Raw genomic sequence first — 18,486 nt, forward strand, 5'->3', positions numbered from 1 at the left:
GGGTGTCCCTAAACCTCTGACTGCCAGAAGCTGGGACTTGACAGGGGATGGATCACTTGACAATTGGCCTGTTCCGTTCATTCCCTCTAAAGCCTCTGGCACTGACCACTGTTGGAAGAGAGGACAATGGACTAGCTGGACCACTGATCTGGCCATTCCTGTGTTCTCAGGCCCCAGATCACATACTGACACTTCCCTACAGGGTCCCCTAGCCTTCAAGCAGGACCAGGAGCCCCCTCACACTTAAGACAATAGCTTGTCATCTGAACACAGTCTCTAGCACCCCACAGTCAGCACTGCGTGACATGAGCCTCTGCGTGACAACAACGGGTTCCAACTGGCTCAGGCCAGATCCTCTGAAAGGTGCAGTTCACTGCTGCTAGGGGCTGTAACATCTTGTATGCTCTGTGGATTGACTCACAGGGGGACTTTTAACTCACACCGCCAGTGGGTTACACATCTAGTTGCAAAGAATCAAATCTAGTTCAACATGTTCTTGACTCTGATTCACTGTCAGCAGGAAGGAAGGTCTCTGCACCGCTCCGTATTTTCTAATCTCTGCGGTTTGCCCTTTCGTGAGTTGAACAGAGTTACATTATTATGGGTGATGTTACAAGAGAACTGGAGGCCCCATTATGCTGGACCGTGCAGAGACACATGGCACAAGGCCTGAAGGGCTAAATAGATAAGACAAAGGGTGGGAGGAAGGAAGTATCATTCTTCTTCGAGCAGTGTCCTGTGGGTACTTCACTGAAGCTGTATTTGTGCCCCCATGCCTCAGATCAGAGATTTTAGGTAGCAGCGTCTATTCAGCCCCCACAGATGCTGTCCCTGTCTCGGGCCCTGCATTAGGGCTATAGAGAGTTGCATGGGCAAACTGCCCTCAGCTCCTTCTCAACCACCTTGACCTGAGACAGGGCCTCAGCAGCCTCCGAGTTGAGAATACCTCATCTATATTTTACTTTCTGTTTTGAGTGATTAGTGTTTGTTCATGCATTTCAGTCAGTTTGTGTTCATACTCCCCTTCTGTTTCCTTTTTTCAAAAAAAAAAAGAAAAGGAACAATAAAATAATCCCCCCTCTTTATTTTGTTATAAGACTAGCGAACTCCCTGTCCTTAGTTCTTTCTTGCCTCCTCCCTCTGGGGAAGTGAAACCTGGACAGGGTATGCCTGGCTCTTCCAGGTTTAAGTGTTGTTTCTCCTGCCGAGAACCAATTCTAGTCAGTGATGTACATTCCCACTGCATTTGCTGTCTTGGAGAGTCACACGTGCCTTAAGAGTGTACTTTCTGCCTGAAATTAAAAGCTAGGAATAACCTTTAACTGAAACTATGACTACTAATGATGGAAAGTTTACTCAGATCAGCCTCTGACCCTGGCCCTGGGACACACACCCCCGTACAAGAGTCCCCAAAGTGGCCGATTCCATCTACTTCCTTGGCTCAACACACTATGACAGCTTGGAAGAGGAAATTTTTGGATTCCTCTCAAAAAGCCACAAAAAAGCAGGCTACAAGTCATTGGGTAGAGAATCTACCACAAAGAAATGATCCCTAACAAGATCAACCACCCTGGTACTGACTGATCTACAACTGGGTACCCACGAGACGACTGGCTCCTCAGCTACTGGTACCACCAGTGAGCCTAAAAACCCAAGGGGCACAGGCTATGGGAGTTTGGTACCATTGGGGGGAAAGGGGTGGTAGAGAGAGAACCAGCTCCTCTAGCTCATCTCTGATAGAGTGCTCTAGGGCCTCGATACCAAGTGCTTCGGCTCTTCAGAAGACCAGAACAACACTGCCGGCCATTTATCAGAGTGCAAAAGACTCCCACTACTGTCAGCTCCTTCTACATGAGCCACGTCTGCTCAGCTTACCTCAACAGTGCCACCCGCTATTCTGGTATCACAGGAATTTCATTTGCCTAAAGACTTGCTGGTTTCAGAGATGCCTGAGTCGCCCCGGTTCAGCACCGACACATTCTTGGTACTGACGACATCTCAGTGCCCAGACACACATGCAGTACCAATGGAGTCTCCCACAGCATCCATGACAGCTCCACCTCTTCAAAGTGACGAGGAGGAGGAGGAGGATGACAGATTCTCCTCAGTCTCCTTGGAAGGCTCTCTGTCCCACTACCAGGGAGTGAATCACCCAGAAACCTCTGCAGAACCAGCTTACCACCATGAGAGACATGACCCACACAGTTGGTATGGACACGCTTGGGTGCACCCATCAATGCCCTTTGCACCACCCCAGTGGCCATACTGGCCTATAGACCCCAATTCTTGAGGGCCCCTAATGTTGCTCATCAGGATAGGAGAAGGCAATCTCCTACTGCTTCTCTGTCTAGGTCTCCTGATCCACAGGAGGAGAACAGGCAGTGAGATGAGACAAAGCGATTACTCCAGTGACTAACATCTCTTCATCCTCTCCTGATGAAGCTGTTATGCCTCCCCCACCAACTCTGGCAAATGACTTCAAACCATTTCAAGACTTCATCAAGAGAGAAGTGGATTTTCTACAAATTCCACTGGAAGAAGTCAAGGTGTTACAACACAAGCTGTTTGACATCCTACACCCTTCATCATCAGCCTGTATTGCACTCACTATTAACAAGGTATTGCTGGACCCAGCCAAGACTATGTGGCACAGTACATCCCACATGCAAGAGAGCGGATAAAAATATTATGTTCCCTCTAAAGACTCGGATTTTTTGTTTTCCCACCCATTCCCAAAATCCCTTGTAATCGATGCTGTAAATGAATGTGGCAGACAGCACCACACTAAATCAACACCCTATGACAGAACTTAAAACAACTTGAAAATCATATTCTTAGGTGATCCTGCAATTTAAGATTGCTAATTACCAAGCTCTTATGGCAAAATACAAACATATCAATTATTCTACATTAAACACCTTCATTGACCATCTCCCATTAGTTTCAGGTGATCACTACTGAGGGTCAGCTTCTTGCCAGGACATTGTTGCAGGCCCCTCTCTAAACACCGCTGACACAGCTGCCTGCTTCATCTCAACAGCAGTGGGAATGCGGAGCTTCCTGGCTTCACCTTTCTGGCTTTCCAAGGAAAGTCCAGTCTACTGGGGAGGACCTTCCATTTGAAGGATCCAAATTATCTGAAGAAAAAATGGATGAATCCCTCCACATACTAAAAGACTCTAGAGCTACTTTGCATTCACTGAGAATTTATGCACCTGCACAAAAAAGAAGATATAATAAATCACAGATGACACAGAGATCCTGGCCTGATCAATTTTCTCCTCCCCAGAGGCATTATGAACCCCAACAGAAAACACAATGAATACAAAAGTGAAGATCAACTCCCCCACAGTCATCAACATCACAGCCATCTACATCTATGCACAATTTTTGATGTGTTGTTTGAGGACCCGAGTTACTACCCCCATTTTAATTTGCTGCAAAAACACAAACATCACCACTACTTTGGCAACTGCCTTACTCTTTTTCATCAAAACTGGGACTAAGAGGGTTTTGGAGATCATCTCCACAGGATATTCGATCCATTTTACCTCCCTCACTCCTGCCTACCGCTCCCCCACGACCCTCCTCAGGAACCCTTCTCATGAGCAGCTTTTACATCAGGAAACAAGCTATCTTCTGAAACTAGGTGCTGTAGAACCAGTTTCTACTCAACACAGTGGGAAGGGCTTCAACTCCAAGTACTTCCAGATACTGAAAAAGAATGGTGATTGGAGACACATTCAGGATCTAAGATCACTCAACAGATTTGCAAAGATACAACGCTTCAAGAAGGTTACTTTGGCAGCAATAATCCCATCTCTGGACCATGGGGACTGGTTCTCGACCCTTGACCTACAAGATGCTTACTTCCATATTGCGATCCGCAGAAGGTTTCTAGTATTCCTCTGGGACAAGACCTCTTTCATTGTCTGCACCCAGAGTGTTCTCAAAGGTCCTTTCTATGGTTGTGGTGCTCCTTCGCAAACAAAGAGTGATAATATTCCTGTATCTAGAAGATTGCCTGCTCAAAGCATGCTCCTTTGATGATGCCACAAAAGACTGTGGACCTATTCCTCCAACTGGCTCTAAAAGTAGACATCCAAAAGACCATATTAACTCCAATATAACATCTGGAATTTATAGGGGCCTACCTAGATGGAGCAGAGGCCAAAGCCTTCCTCCCCTTATGCAGGTTCAACACCTGAGACAACTTAATCTCAACAGGACAGTCCAACCCTCAAACCTTGGTCAGAAATAGTCTTCAACTACTGGGACACATGGTGGCAGGCACCTTTGTAATAAATCACGTGAGACTCCACACGTACTGCCTTCAGCAATGGCTCAGCACATAGCAAGCACACACAGTATAAACAAACTTCTATTGATGCCCTCAACAGTCAAAAACTCCCTCAACTGGTGGAAAGACCCTCACAATGTCTGCTCAGGAGTTCCCTTCACTCAACCACCCCCAATGTTAATAATAACAACAGATGCATACCTACTGGGATGGGGAGCCCTCCTGGACACCAACATTAGTCAAGGCAAATGGTTCCCCTTCGAATCCACATTGCATATCTACTTACTGGAACTCAGAGCAGTCAGGAAAGCTTGTTCACATTTCCTCCCACTGACTGGGGCAAGCATCTAAAGATTATGATAGACAACACTGCATGTATGTTTTACATAAATCACTAGGGAAGAGCAGGCTCAACTTCCCTTTGTACCAAGGCAGTGACACTCTGGACCTGGTGCATTCACCACCCCATAGAATGGCTTCCGTATGAGGAGAGATTAATCAGGCTGGGACTTTGCAGCTTGGAAAAGAGGTGACTAAGGGGGGATATGATAGAGGTCTTTGGGGCACCTGCCATTGGCCACTGTCGGAGGACAGGATACTGGGCTTGATGGACCTTTGGTCTGACCCAGTCTGTCCGTTCTTATGTTCTTATTTGTGGCAAGGCTTACTCATGCCCTGAGACATCATCTTGTTGTCGTCTTACGATGGAAGGGGGTGATGGCAGTGAGATGCACTTCCAGGGAGCATAGCGATAACCCTGACATTTTCAGTTCTAGGATGCAATCTACCACAAGTGGTAGTGGAGAGGATGTAGGGGTAACATGTTTCCAGTCACACCAGAGCTGGAATCTCTCCCACTATTGAGTAGACATGGTCTTTACTTACTCAGAGCAGGTCATTTCTAAGCGTTGGAAGCATTGAGTTGGAGAACCTGTCGATTGGGGTGATAGACCTTGCCAGTATCCTGAGAGGGGAGATGAGGAACAGCTGGTGAGTGATTGGCATGCAAATCGCCAGTTGAGTACGGCATGGGAATCACGTTTGTCATGGCCACAAGGGGTCTGTAAGTGTAACCCTGGCCCTTTCTTTTCTTTCCTCAAGCAAGACCTTTGACATTAGAGGAATTGGAGGAAAGGCATAGAGGAGACCTGTGTTCCAATGTAGGAGAAAGGCATCTCCGAGAGAGTGAGGACCCAGGACAGCTCCGAAGCAGAACTGGGAGCACTTCTTGTTTCTGGCTGTGGGGAATAAGTCTATCTTTGGGACTCCCCAACGTAGAAATATGCTGTGGAGAATGGAAAGATCTATTTCTCATTTGTGATCCTGGGAAAAGTTCCTGCTGAGAGTGTCCGCAGGAGTGTTCTGTGTGCCCAGGAGGTGAGCTGCTGAGATGTTGGTGTGAACATAAGAGCATAAGAACGGCCAGATGGGGTCAGACCAAAGGTCCATCTAGCCCAGTATCCTGCCTTCCGACAGTGGCCAATGGCAGGTGCCCCAAAGAGAATGAACAGACAGGTTATCCTCAAGTGGTCCATGCCCTGTCACCCAACCCCAGCTTCTGGCAAACAGAGGCTTGGGACACCATTCCTGCCCATCCTGGCTAATAGCTATTGATGGACCTAGCCACCATGAATCTATCTAGCTCCCTTTTGAACCCCGTTATAGTCTTGGCCTTCACAACACTCTGGTAAGGAGTGCCAGAGGTTGACAGTGCGTTGCATGAAAAAATACTTTCTTGTGTTTGTTTTAAACCCGCTACCTATTAATTTCATTTGGTGGCCCCTTGTTCTTGTATTATGAGAAGGAGTAAATAACACTTCCTTATTTACTTTCTCTATACCACTCATGATTTCATAGCCCTCTATCATATCCCCCCTTAGTCGCCTCTTTTCCAAGCTGAAAAGTCCCAGTCTTATTAATCTCTCCTCATACGGAAGCCGTTTTATACCCCTAATCATTTTTGTTGCCCTTTTCTGAACCTTTTCCAATTCCAATGTGTCTTTTTTGAGGTGGGGCTACCACATCTGCACAAAGTATTCAAGGTGTGGGTGAACCATGGATTTATATAGAGGCGATATGATATTTTCTGTCATATTATCGATCCCTTTCTTGATGATTCCCAACATTCTGTTTGCTTTTTTGACTGCCGCTGCACACTGAGTGGATGATTTCAGAAAACTATCCACAATGACTCCAAGATCTCTTTCTTGAGTGGCAACAGCTAATTTAGACCCCATCATTGTACATGTATAGTTAGGATTATGTTTTCCAATGTGCATTACTTTTCATTTATCAACATTTATCAAAATTTAATCTGCCATTTTGTTGCCCAGTCATCCAGCTTTGTGAGATCCTTTTGTAGCTCTTTGCAGTCTTCACAATCAGATGTTCTACACTGTCATGAGAACTCAACCACGTCCTTCAGTTTCTTATAAGACTTCCCTTCGAACCCATGGCCTCCTGCTCTCTTCTACACCTCTCTATGGAAACTACAATCCTAGTGGCCATTATGTGTGCACGGAGAGTGGGAGAGATAAGGGCTCTATTGGTATACCCCCTGTTTACAGTTGTTTTAGAAGATAAGGTTACATTATGACTGTACCCCACATTCCTACTGAAAATATCTTCACACTTCCACATAAACCGGTTTATCCATCTCCCCACTTTCTTTCCAAAACCACACCAGGATAAAAGGGAGGTGACACTACACACTCTCAATGTCAGGAGAGTCCTTTTATTTGGTGAGGATTAAGCCCTTCAGGAAATCTCGCAGACTACTTCTCTCCATTGCAGACAGATCTAAGGGAGCCTCAATCGCTAAACAAAGACTCTCGAGATGGATATCAGACTGCATTACCCATTGCTATCACAATTATGGCATTCCACCTTCCTGTACGGTTCAAACTCACTCCAGGAGATCTCTCTCCACTTACGCAGCCTTACTCAACAATGTTCCAATCACAGACATGTGCAGAGGAGAAACGTGGACATCTGCTCACACATTTGCTGAACATCATGCAGTCACCCACATCTCAGCAGAAGCACCTTAAAAGTGTGTGAGGGGCCCACAGGCACCTGAACTGTGGCTGCACCCCACATGCCATGCCCCGCCTGAGGCCCTGCCCCTTTCTCCCTGTGCTCACGCCACCCATTGCCCCCAAGGCCCTGACCTCACACTACCACTTCTCCCCAAGCCCCTGACCTTGCACCAACCCTTCCCCCAAAACCCCAGCATCACTCCCTCTTCCCCCCAAAACCCCGCCTGCTGCTCACTCCTCTCCCCACCGTCACTTGCCTTTACAGCTGGCAAAAAGTGGGGGGAGGGCCTGACCCCTTGATCCCCCCAGTTCCTGCACCCCTGCATCCTCTGCTATATTTTATTCCAGTGTCTGATGCTCAGGACTAGACTCGACTCTGAACCCCACCCCTCCGTTACGGGTACTGCTGCAGAGTTGCCGAGACACCCACAGAGACACCGCTGCAAGGAGGAGAAAGGGTGACTCACCTGGTGCCGTAACTGTGGCTCTCTGAGATGTGTCCCTGTGGCTGCTCCACTACTTGCCCTCCTTCCCCTCTGCTTTGGAGCTCTTACCTACGAGCTCTGTGGTAGAGAAGGAGCTGGGGGCAGTTTGTCTGCACAGCGCTATATTGACCTAATGCGGAGCACGAGATGGGGAGAGCGTATGTGTGGGCCGAACAGAAACGGCTACCTAAAATCTCCGATGTGAGGCGCAGGGCTGTGAATACACAGAGCATGGAGTAACACACACCTCGAAGAACTGCAGTTACTGCACAAGGCGAGGAACCCTTTCTTATCCCATTTCACACTCAGGGAACTGAGGCCCAGAGAGCTCAGGGCCCCAGTTCAGCTAGATACAGGCTTAACTTTACGTGTGTGAATAATCCCATTACTATAAGTCAGTCTCTCACTGTCAGGCATTTTTTCCAGCCCTCAAATAATTTTTGTGGCTCTTTTCTGCATCCTTTCCAGTTTTTTAACGTCTTTTTTCAAATGAGGTCAGCCAGTTGTTCAGACAGCCCCACAGCCAGCTGCACTGACTGCCAGCCACTGCTGGAGTGGCCCAGGGCAGCTGGCCCCGGGGACCACCTGACCAGCAGCCGGTGGGGCTGGCCCCACAGAGCGCCTGAGCAGTGGTCCCTCGGGCGGCTGAAGCAGCTGCTGCTCAGTGGCCCCTGGCAGCTGGTGCCACTGGCCCTGCTCCCGCTCCAGCAGCAGCCCCGCTAAGATTTACTTAGGGGTACTTATGGTATAAATCATGAACTGGTCACTGGTGCTGAATTGTTTTGTTTATTGTCCATGACCTGTCCACAACTTTCTCTAAAAATACCCGTGACTAAACTGTAACCTTAGGCCTGGTACAGCAGTGACTGAGTGAGGGTCTAAGGTCTGTGATGTACAGGAGGTCAGACTACAACCCTTCTGGCCCTGAACTCTGTGAATCTATGATTTTCTGTAAAATGGCAGCTCTTTGCTAGTATGAAAGGGGACCATTGCCCCCCAGAATCTCACCTCTTTCACTCTTCTTTCTTTAGAAAACCTGCGATTGAAAGTGGAGAAAGAGAGAGGTAAGTTCCTGGGACAAGTTCCCTGAAATAACAGTAGGAATAACCCAGTTAATGCAACAAGATGAAACCTCTCCTCTTTCTTCCTTTTCTCTTCCAGAGATTCTGTGCGCTGAGCTGGAGAACGAGAGAGGTAAATGTCTGGGCTCTCCGGAGGCTTGAACAAGTTTCTCTCACTGTACATCGTCAGACTGACTTTGGCTTTTGTCTCTGCAGTATCTGTTAGGAGAGGCTCTGGGAATCAAACGGATGGGGAGCTCTGACTAATCATAGAGTGGGGTAACTGCTCCATAGATAAGGTTGCTGTTCAGTTTCCATCATAAGCCTGATTTCAGCCCCTTCCTTTAAAATCTACACAGAGGGGAATGTCCATATCCAAAACTGGTGGGTCTGCCTGGGCCCATGTACCTTTTTGCTACTGAATTTAAAGGAATGGAGGGGTGTGGGGGATTCTGATGCCCTGGAAACAGGGGCTCAGCGCAGTCCCAAAGTCTCCTAGCACTCTCTGACCCTTTGAGGCACAAACTCAGTGAGAAGGAGCCAGCTAATGTTGCTGGGCCCATGAGCTGAGATCCAGTGTCCAGGGCCAAGGGTTAGCTCATTAAACCCTCACTTCCATGTTATCAGGGCCTAGCCCCTCACCAAGCTGCCTGGCACCTGGGGAGTGTGGACACTACACCACAGGTGAGCCCAGCTAGGGCAGGGCCATAGGAACCCAGCGAGGGTCAGATGACAAGAAGGGGGGTGTAATCGACAGTGCCCAAAGCCACTAAGAGCTCTATGAGGATGGAGCTCAGGCCAGGAGACCTGGGCAGAAAGAGGGCAGCAGAGAGCACAGTGGAGAGGGCAAAGTGGTCCTTTAAAGGCACATTCCCTAACCCAGGAGCTGTTGTAGAACTGACTGCATACCCATGTCTCTCTGTTTGCAGAGAAATCCCTGGCTGAACTTGGTAAGTGCCATGTGTCCCCTTTCCCCCACCCCAGATGACATTGTGTTTTATGCCGGCAGTCCGTGCTCCGGGGAGTGCTCACCTCTTGGTGTGTTTGATTTCAGGCTGGAGTAAAGTCAGCAAAAATGCAGGTAAGTGAAGCTGGTATTTTAATGTCAGACCCCCTGCACCACTCTGCTGCCCAGCAAACGCGCACATTCCAGAAGTCACAGGGAAAGAGCAATATGGTCAATGAAAATGCCAGATTCGTCCCCAATTTACTTGCATAAAACAAATGCTCACACTTAAGTATGGAGTCCCGAGCTCTCCAGTGTAACTGCAATAACTCAGTGTGCTCCTAAGGCCGGGAACTTACCTGCTGTCAATTCAGGGGGGTGGGTGCTCACAGCAGTTGGTAATTATGGTTCAGAGTTGGGGTTTTACTGGACACATATGGTGAATTCTCATGTGTTGTGTTGTTATTAATTAACTTCATGAACTAGAAGGGTTCTAGGAAACAGTGTAAATTACCTTAACTGGCTGCGGGTAATTGTCTTAATGCTTTTTGGACTCTGGTGAAATCTCTGTTTTTACGGAGTTGTCAATCAGTAGCCCTTTGGCCAATTCAGTTCAAACACGGTAGAAAAATTCTACCTCAGACCTGGACAAAATCTACCAAATTTGAGTCTGATACGACTTTGTGGGTATTAGAATAGAGGGCTCCCACTCAGGTGTAGATTGGAAACTCAGGTGCTGTCTTCGCTGTGGAGACATGGTAGCGGCCCCACAGCACAGATTTTGTGGTAGGTGACTACTGAGTTCTTTTAATGGTTGAAATGATGTCCATGTGTGTAACACCTGAGCTCGTTCCTTACTGGGGCCTCTGTAGAGGTTACAGAGGCCCAATGGGAGCTAGAGGCATCTCCAGCTCTTCCAGGGGAACTATTTGCCCCTATTGCCTGGGAGGAGAGCTGCAGTGAAATGCAGAGAAGCAGTTCCCTGGGAGTTAGAGGCGGGAAATCAGAGAGTGTCCTAGCCAAGACAGAGGTGGCGGGAGGATGGGAAACAGCCTCGATGGGCATAGGCACCAACTTCTGCTGGTGCCAGTGGGTGCTCGACCCCTCCTCTACCCCCAGCCCTGCCCTGACTCCACCCCTGCCCCGCCCCCATTCCAACCCCTTCCCCAAAGTCCCCCCCCCAACTCCGCCCCCTCCCTGCCCCTATTGGACTCCTTCCCCAAATCCCCTCCCCGGCTCCGCCTCCTCCCCTGAGTGTGCCACATTCCTGCTCCTCCCCCTCCCTCCCAGAGCTTGTTACACCGCGAAACAGCTGTTTTGTGGCTGCGAGCACTGGGAGCTAGGGGAAGCAGGGACACAGTGTGCTCAGGGGAGGAGGCAGAGGTTAGGTGAGGTGAGGTGAGGTGGGCGGCGGAGCTTGGCTGCCGGTGGGTGCAGAGCACCCACTAATTTTTCCCCGTGCGTGCTCCAGCCCTGTAGCACCCAGGGACTCAGCACCTATGCAGATGGGCTGGGCTCTGCTCCTGATGCTCTGCCCCATCTCTGCAGCAATGGTGAGTCTGGATCCGGACACGGCTCATCCCAGCCTCAAGGTCTCCGAGAATCGGCGATCTGTGAAATGGAGGGGCCTGCAGCAGGACGTGCCTGACAACCCTGAGAGATTTGACAGTGAAACCTGCGTGCTGGGCTCGGAAGGGTTTGCCTCGGGGAGACACTACTGGGAGTGTCTGATGAAGTGAGCTGTAGCTCACGAAAGCTTATGCTCAAATAAATTGGTTAGAGTCTAAGGTGCCACAAGTACTCCTTTTCTTTTTGCGAATACAGACTAACACGGCTGTTACTCTGAATACTGGGAGGTAGCGGTCAGAGGTGGTAGGGCCTAGGCTGTGGGGGTGGCCAAAGAATCTGTCAGGAGGAAGGGCTGGATCAGCTTTTCTCCTGAGGAGAGGATCTGGGCCATGGATCAGTTTGGGAGCCATTACCGGGCTTGCACCTCCCCAGAGACCCTCCTGTCCCTGACTGGGAGCCCTGGGAAGATCGGAGTGTATCTGGACTATGAGCGGGGCCTGGTGTCATTTTATCATCCTGGTATGGAGGCCCCAATCTACACTTTCACCACCTCTTTCACTGGGCAGCTCCACCCTTTCTTCTGGGTCTACTCCCCAATCATGCTGTGTCCCTGAGATATGGCATTGTGGGGATAGCACCTCTCACTGGTCAAAGACGTTTTTTGTTCTGTTGTTTTCCGAAATGGACTAATTTTTCATTTTTAAATATTTTCCATTATTTTTTTATTCTTCTCAAAACTTGGAATTTTCCAGAATGAATATTTTCAGTTTTGAAAATCCTACCATTTGACTAAGCTGAGGGCTCAAAATTGGCAAAGCAGAAGAAATCCTGATATTATGGTGATGAGTGTGGTGTAAGAAGCTACACAGAATAGAACAGATCCCAATAAACAATACATCATAGGACCCCTCCACCCAAATAAAAGTTTAAGTTGAAAATTTTGTAATAATGCAAAAAAAACCAAACAAACAAACAAACAAAAACCTCAAGAAAATCCAAATGTTTTCACAAAAAAAATCTCTTTTTGTAAACCGGCCAAATTTCCTCAAGATATTTTTTGAATGAAAACTTTTGTTCAGCTCTAATTAACACCTGTAATTGCACATAATCAATTAATGTTTCCTGATTCTTAGTACTGTAATTTATCAATTGATCATCATTGATGAGTGGAAGGGGTAAGAACATGTGTCAAACCCTGTCCCAAAACATCACATTGTCCAAACTGGATAAAAGGCTCCAAGAAAGCAGATTCCTAACCAGTAACCATGTTCTGTGACATTATTGGTGAAAGAAATGGAGTCAGAGGAATGGAGGGAGCTCCGGTTCTCTGGATGAGTGTTGATCATAGGGTTCACAGCATCCAGGAAGGCTTAACCTAAACCCAAAATGACAGGTATGTCCTATACCAGCTAAATTTAGAGTTTTAGGCCAGAAGGACCATGAGATCATCCAGTCAGACCTCCTCTATATCACAGGCCAGCACACTCACATCCAACACACCCAGCACGCTCACATCAAGCCCAACATCGAAGATTAAACCAAACTATTGCAGCCCACAGGAGACTAGACTCTTACATGCCAAAGCCATGGAGCCCCACCCAGCCTGAGCGGAACAAAGCATGGGGGCAAAAACTAGATCAGTCTCATAATACTTCCCCAGCCTCATAATACTGCCCTTGAGGGGGCGCTAGCCTTCGCCACCCCCACCCACCTCGGTTCCAGTGTCTCTGGTGTCTAAACAGGATTTCCTTAAATCAAAACAGCCGCCTTCTCCCATCTCCTGCTGCAGGATGAAAGGAAAGCAGTGCTTTCTTATGTTAGCCACAGGATCTGATCATCTCCTCCGTTAACTGGATGATTTAAGGAGCTGATGACCCAAACCAACATCATTGTTAACCCACTGACTTATGGAGTCAGTCTCAGTTGTGACCTGGATTTGATCATTGTTTTCACAGGTTCACAGATTCCAAGGCCAGAAGGGACTGTTGTGATCAGCTTGTCTGGACTCCTGTGTAACACAGGCCAGGGACCTGCCCCACAATAATTCCTGCTCGAACTAGAGCAGATATTTTTTTAAAAAATCATCTACTCTTGATTTAAAAATTGTCAGTGATGGAAAATCATCCACGAACCTGGGTAAATGGTTCCAATAGTTAATTACCCTCACTATTAAACATGTTTGAGAGGGATAGCCATGTTAGTCTGTTTCAGCAAAAACAATGAGGAATCCTGTGGTGCCTTAAAGACTAACAAATTTATTTGGACATAAGCTTTCATGGGCTGGAACCCACTTCATCAGATGCATGAAGTGGAAACTTCAAGTGGACAGATATATATACACATGGAAACAGAGGTACAAGGCCTGTCATGTACCCCTGGGAGATGGCAGGTTCCAGGGCTGCTACCAGCAGGTCAGGCTCCAGTACTAGAGCCGGCCTGGCTACAGAGCCTCCGGCTCAGAGAGACCACAGATGCTCCTGCCACAAGATCCTTTAATGCTCTGCCCAGCATGGCGGAGGTTAGAGGTCTGTTACACACAGCACCACCTAGTGGCTGAACTGTATAGTACAGTTTACCGTGCCATTACAAGCCCGGACACTGGAAGGGTTCACTCAGAGAGCCCAGAGAGGGGCCAGAGGTGCAGGTAACCCTGTAACCAGGACAGGTTCCCTCCCAGATCTGCCCCTTTACCATGGCCATGTGCTCTAATACCACCTGGCCACAAGCAGCCCCTACCCCCAGGACTGTGCAGCCTCTCCTGGGCACCAGTCCAGTGCAGCCACTCCAACCCATCTCCAAGTGCAGCTGGACAAACTCTGGAGGATGTGTGTGTGTGTGTGTGTGTGTGTGTGCGTGTGTAATTCCCACCCTTGTATTCCTCCCCACGGTGAATGCTGTGGAAAGGGTCTCGGTAAAGGTTGGACAGCTTTGGTCAAGCCCTTGCATGTTATTATCAGTCCATTACTGGTATTATTTGTTTACAGCACAGCAGTGCCTAGAGGCCCCAGTCAGGATCGGGGCCCTGTGGTGCTAGGAGCTCTACAGACAAAGAGCACAGACAGGTCCCTGCCCCTGGCGCGCTCAGTCTGACCAGAGAGCTGTATCCCGCAGCGGGAATGTTCTGTACTGTTGCATTGATGCCGGTGGGAGACAGAGGACTGTTCGCGCTCAGGGCAGGCTAAGAGACATGGGTGTGAATGTTACCTAGCTGAGACTAAATGGGTCACTGGGAAAAGACTGGCTGAGGCAAGCCCCAGTGTGAAGACAATGGCAAAGCCCATCACCAAGACATTGTTGCCTAGCAACCAATGACCCAGAGGAGATGGATTTCCCCACTTCACAACAGGGAAGCTGAGCAACATCCCCCAGCTCGAGAACAAAGATGGGAAAGGTGTGAGGTGGGGGATCAAAGCTCGTTGCTGGAAGGAGTCAGTCTTTCCCCTGGAGTCTGACCAAGAAGGTCAGTCTGAGAGACAGACAGAACTTGAGCAATGGGGTTCACTACAACGTGGCTGGGCTCTGGGCTAGCCAGAATGGACTTGAACTGTGCTTTAACCTTCAGTTCTCTGTGCCAACCTAAGGACGGCCTATGCTGAGTCCAGTTGATTAATAGACCCGACTGTTTTGACAACATGATGGGAGTGTCACTGCAAATGCTTGCTGAGGTGCATTAATCCCTGAGGAGCGACAAGTCTCTAAGAGGACGTAGTCTATCACAGTAGGATTTGCTGAACAGAAATCCCGCTGTGACCCAGCAGTGCCAAAGGTCCAATCGAAGGAGGCAGTGAAGCAGTGTTGCTTATCCTGCAGGCCGAGTGGGCCCCCTGGAGGGTCTGGTGGACTGACGGGGTTCCTCCTAGAGCCTGTTCCAAAGCTGGGGGTGTAGAACTGATCCCATGGATCCAGGACAGTTGGTGGCAGAGGTGGGATGCTGAATGCACCAGTAGTATTTTGCAATAAGTGACTTGCAGCAGTAAAATAAGGGTAGTCAAAGGAAACAACAAGAAAATGGCATATAACCTAGGCCCTCGTGCAGCGCTGGTTAGGCCACCTCCCTAGGAAGAGCATGACAAACCCTGTCCAGGGAGAGGGCTAAGCCTTCTGGAGACAGATGAAAGGACCAAGAAACAGGTTCCAGACCCAGGTGGGTTTTCCAGTGAGGCTTGAGAGCAACAGAGGCGGCAACAGGATGCCCCCAAGAGCCAGTTCCCCGTCCAGCAAGGTGCCCTCATGATTCAGGTCCCCTTTGATAGATTAGAAGAGGTGGGAGCTGCAGCTGAAGGCGAAGGAGCTGGCAGAGCATGAGGAGAAGCAGGAAAAGCATGAACTACAGCTAGAGAAGTGGAGGGGCAAGAGGACCCACAGAGGGGAAAGTGGGGAAAGACCCTGGGATGCCAAGTCCACAGGGAGCCTAGATCCTAAATGGTTGCTCCAGATAAGGAGGGGGGATATGGATGCCTACCTCATAGCCTTTGAGAAGGCATGTGATTTGAACCAGGTTGATCCTGAAGACAACTCTGCAGTCTCACTCCCTTCCTTGGCCCTAAAGGTACAGAGGCATACAGCCGAATGGATGGAGTTGATAGTGGTGGGGCTATGAACGGTTCAAAAAGGCTTTACTGATTAAGTATGACTTGGCACCTGGGGTTATAGGAAAAGGTCTTGGAGTGTGCAGAAGACCCTGGGTGTGACATATGTAGAAGCCACCATTCTGAGGAAGAGTATCTCCACAAATGAGGTAAGGGTGCAGGTGTCACTACACTGGAGGGTTTGTATAATCGGGCTGGTTTGGAACAACTCTATGAGCTCTGTCCCCACTAGCTTAAAAGATGGTTAGTGGACAAGAAGCCTCAGGCTCTGCGTTGTGCAGGCGGGTTGGCAGAAGAGTTTGTGGACAGTCGCTCTGGGTATCGAGAGAGACTCAAAGGGGACTGGGGAAAGGGAACCGATGGGGGCACCCCAGAAGTGGGACTCAGATAAACCCAAAGTGGGGGGAGCGGCTGATGCGGGGAGACCTCATCCAAGGGCTCTCAGAGACCTGACCTGTAATGTCTGCAGAAAACTAGGGCATAAGTGGGCAAAATGCTCAACGGGTTAACTCGGTGAGAGCCCAGCCAGAGGGAATGCCACCTCCTTGTGCCTCTGGGGCTGACAGGCAACCTGTAGCTCAACCTCAGAGCGTGAACTACGTGACTGAACATTTGGAGGAAAGCAGACTCCCAGCCAACTCCTCGGGACAGTGACGGAGGGGCTCCCAGGCCAGACACCGGTATACATGTGCTATTGTACTCTCTTGGGCTCACACACACAGCTGACCTCTCGTGGGAGCTGAAGGGGTGGATAATGGGAAGACATTCGGGGTGGAAAGATTCTGGGACAGAGAGACCCCTTGTCACACCCTGTGTGGTTCAACCGCATCAAGGCCTGGCCTGAAGGGCTGTGTAACATGCTTCTTGGTGCCGAGGGGAACTCTCGTGTCAGGACTCCACCCCTGCAGCTCCGGGCTGAGCGCTGCACAGGTCTCCAGGAAACTACACTTCAACCTCCCCACATTCGGTTCCCTCAGCCGTTCCTCCCAGCTCTGCAGCACTCTCCTGCCCCACCAGCCCATGCTAGTCAGCCAAGCCCAGACGTGGCACTCCACCCAGGGAAGCCACTCCAGGAAAATGTCATGCAGAGGTAACTTCCCAATTTCCTCCTCCTCCTCCAGCCATACATCCAGGGCATCACTGGGGGTGGCTCCCAACCCGTTCAAAGCTGTCTGGCTGTGTGACTGCCATGACACGTGGAGCAGCCTGTTTGTATCAACGACTGTGGGGATCGCACCACTCAGTGGTGTTTCCTTCATGCTGCCTGGCAGCTACCTAAGTTCCCTCTAAGCTGCATGGCTGTGCAGCAGGCTATCAAGGCCGTGCAGACGGGGAGAGGTGCCTCTCCCTTGGCCCGGGCTGCTGCACAGAGAGAGGGCTGGGGGGACTCCTCACTCCCCGCTGCAGCCTGTACCCCTCATCCCTGGCTCCACCCCAGAGCCTGCACCCCTAGCAGGAGCCCTCACTCCCTGCACCCCAACCCTCTGCCCCAGTCCTGAGCCCCTTCCTGCACCCCAAACCCCTCAGTCCCAACCCCACCCCAGACCCCACACCAACAGCTGGAGCCCTCTCCCCCAGCACTCCAACCCTCTGCCCCAGTCCTGAGCCCCCTCCTTATGTGGGCTGCATCCATACAACACAAATACTACCTGAATGCCCTGAGGATGTCACATGAGCCACAGCTGTGTGCTGACTGGGCTGCAAGTGGCCCACGGGTTCAGAACCACTGAGCTAAACCTTCTAGATCTAGGAATGCATGATACCTGTAGGGAATAAACAGCAGAGCCCTGCTAGACTCTGTAATTTAAAAGAAACACATCAAGAGACTTCCCTGAAGGTCCCATCTCACCCCATGAAGGCCCATTCTCACATTCGTCTCCTCTGCAGATGAATGAATCTGAGAAACTCAGACCCATGTTATTCCTCCTCCTTCACAGCAGGAAAGTCACAAATAAACCATCATCCCAAGGCCAAGCTCAGGACATTGCATTTCAAACCTCATGGAGACCATTACTGCTCCTGAATGTAACCATTTTATTAAATAACGTGCTATCAAGTAGAAATGAAAAGTTGGACCCTACCCCTATGCTGGATAGACAAACTGGAGGATTGGGCCAAAAGAAATCTGATGAGGTTCAACAAGGACAAGTGCAGAGTCCTGCACTTCCGTCCTGCAATTAGGACGGAAGAATCCAATGCACTGCTACAGACTAGGGACCGAATGGCTAGGCAGCAGTTCTGCAGAAAAGGATCTAGGGGTTATAGTGGATGAGAAGCTGGACATGAAGGCTAACAGCAAGAAGGCTAACGGCCTATTGGGCTGTACTAGTAGGGGCATTGCCAGCAGATCAAGGGAAATGATTCTTCCCCTCTCTTCAGCACTGGTGAGGCCACATCTGGAGTATTGCATCCAGTTTTGGTCCCCCCACTACAGAAGGGAGGTGGACAAGTTGGAGGGAGTCTAACAGAGGGCAATGAAAATGATTAGGGGGCTGGAA

This window comes from Natator depressus, chromosome 25 (assembly GCF_965152275.1).
Source record: "Natator depressus isolate rNatDep1 chromosome 25, rNatDep2.hap1, whole genome shotgun sequence".
Taxonomy (NCBI): Eukaryota; Metazoa; Chordata; order Testudines; family Cheloniidae; genus Natator; species Natator depressus.